Source organism: Babylonia areolata, chromosome 27, assembly GCF_041734735.1.
Source record: "Babylonia areolata isolate BAREFJ2019XMU chromosome 27, ASM4173473v1, whole genome shotgun sequence".
Lineage (NCBI taxonomy): Eukaryota > Metazoa > Mollusca > Gastropoda > Neogastropoda > Buccinidae > Babylonia > Babylonia areolata.
The window spans coordinates 7,069,625-7,072,124 of NC_134902.1; the positions used below are offsets into that span (position 1 = coordinate 7,069,625).

The window sequence follows — 2,500 nt, forward strand, 5'->3', positions numbered from 1 at the left end:
CAAGAGACTGGGATGAACGTGAAGGCAGTGGTGCTGTGTGTGTGTGTGCCGTGTGTGCTCCTGGGTGGCAGTTCAGCTCAGTTCAGTTCAGCTCAGTTCAGTTTAGGCTCAGGATGTGGGTGGGAGACGTCAGGCTCTGGTGACAACTGACACTGTGGCACTCTGCTGACATGATATAATACACACACACACACACGCACACACACACACACACACACGCACGCACGCACGCACGCACGCAAACACACACACACACACACACACATATGCTTTTATTCATTACCGGAAATATATGTGAATGTTTTAACTTAATTAATTGATCAATTATTCCCAATCAATCATTGAATCAATCACAATTCATTCATTGATAATAATAATAATAGTAATGATAGTAATAATAATAATAATAATAATAATAATAATAATAATAAATAAATCATGTCAATTGAATTATTGAAATCACTTATTCATTCGCTTTTGGTGCTTTCTTTTTGTTTTGTTTTGTTTTGTTTTTTGTTAAGGTTATCAGTTTACTGGTTGCAGTATTTTAACGAATTAATTAGAAGCCGGCGATTCCCTCTTGGTACCTTCAGCTGATCATCAGACCTCTCCCAACTTTATTTAAAATCTGATTTATTCATTCATTTATTTGTGTGTGTGTGTGGTGTGTGGGTGGGTGGGTGGGTGTGAAGGTTATCAGTTTACTGGTTGCAGTACTTTAACGAAGAAGAAGCCCTCTTGGTACCCCCCCTCACCCCCACCCAACCCCCTCTACCCCTCCCCCTCCCCCCCTCCTCCCCACTCTCTCTCTCTCGGTACTGATCATCAGCTTCTCTGCCTGGTTGTCGTCACTTCCTGTTTACCTGGGTCTGACGGGTGTGTTTGTTCACCAAACACTACGCAACCCCCCCCCCCCCCCCCACCCACCTCTCAAACACCCCCCCCCCCCCCCCCCCCCCGTCTTCCACCCTCCCTCCTTTCTCTGTCACCACTTCCTTTGCAGCAAAAGCCCAACTACCAGTGTTTGGCACTTTTGCGGTAAATAGACGATGGTTTTTCTCTCCTCGAGTGCTCTTTCCCTTGATCTTGGTTACACGCGGGGGAAGAGGGGGGTGGGGGCGGGGGGGGGGGGGGTAGGGGAGCTGGGGCGTGGGGGGGGGGCGGGGGGGGAGGGGTGGTGGAAGGCTGTCTGGTCTCATGTGTGGCGTAATTTGGTTCCTTGGAACTCTTGGTCTGTTTTCCTCGTGTGGTGAGAGTTCGTGAGTCTTCTGGCTGGGGGTTTGTCTCCACTCTCTCTCTCTCTCTCTCTCTCTCTCTCTCTTACCAAAGAAGTATTATACAGATCCATGTTTGTTCCGATTAGGTCTACTGATGGCTTCTAGTAAATAGAAATATCGTTCGTAGTTTGGCACTTTATCTGTTCAAAGCATTTCAGCTGCGAGTGTCTCTTGTATCATAAATTTTGTGAGGACCTGTGGTGCTCATCTATGTATTGATTGTTAACTGTTGTTGCCCCTCTTCATGTGGGGCCCAAGGCCTTAAATGAATAAAATATCTCAGTCTCAGTCTCTCTCTCTCTCCGTCTCTCTGTGTGTGTGTGTGTGTGTGTATGTGTGTGTGTGTATGTCTGTTTGTCTGTCTGTCTGTCTCTCTCTGTCTCTCTGTCTGATGGTCTACCTCATGCTATTTGTTATTGATTGATTGATTATTTCTTCTTGATGTGCCTGGTGGTCTACTTATTGAACAGTAACGATTACATTACTTTTGATGAGGTGTCGGCCTACTTTGGTCTATCTTGTATACATGTGCATAAATGGAGATTCGCATATACGCTGAGAGACTGTTGTCAGCATGTGTAGGATAGTCTCTGAGACATTCCTTTGTTCATGTTTAATGTTTGTTTTTCTTTGACGATACTCATGGAATTGTGAACCCCATGTTATTATGGCATTTATGCAAATGACATTAAACTGTTTCAGTTTAAGTTTCTGTGTGTGTATGTGTGTGTGTGTGTGCGTGTGCGTGTGTATGCGTGTGTGTGTGTGTGTGTGTGTGTGTGTGTGTGTGTGTGTGTGTGTACGTCCGAGTCTGCGTGTCGGTGTCTCTAGGTCTGTTTCTGTCTGTCTCTCTGTTGGTCTCTGTGTGTGTGTGTGTGTGTGTGTGTGTGTGTGTGTGTGTGTGTGTGTGTGTGTGTGTGTGTGTGTGTGTGTGTGTACGTTTCAACTCTCTCTCTCCATCCCCTCCTCCCTCTCCCTTTCTCTCACTCACTCTCCCCCTCCCCCTCTCTCTCTTTCTCTCTTGCTGATATGCTGAAAACGTTGAAGTCAGTTCGCCCCTCGCCCCCTCTTTCCCTTTTGTCAGGAAACTTTTACGTCATAAGGAAAAAAACTATATAATGAATTTTTTTTTAAACAAAAAAACACCACTAAACATGTTTGTATTTATTTCTCTCTTTTGTCACAACAGATTTCTCTGTGTGAAATTCGGGCTGCTCTCCCCA

The 2,500-nt window shown here is 45.3% G+C and overlaps 1 protein-coding gene across 3 annotated transcripts in view; it reads right to left on the minus strand.

Annotated features, from left to right (window-relative positions):
- Positions 1–2,500, minus strand: part of LOC143301616 (dihydropyrimidinase-like) — a 151,342-nt gene that overhangs the window by 128,554 nt on the left and 20,288 nt on the right. For 2 of the 3 annotated variants that reach the window (XM_076616014.1, XM_076616016.1), the window contains exon 2: positions 1–162. This exon is cut by the window's left edge and continues 466 nt beyond it. The gene's annotated coding sequence lies outside the window, so the exon portion shown is untranslated. Of the gene's footprint in view, positions 166–2,500 lie in introns of all 3 variants that reach the window. The other variant, XM_076616015.1, reaches the window with a different exon arrangement.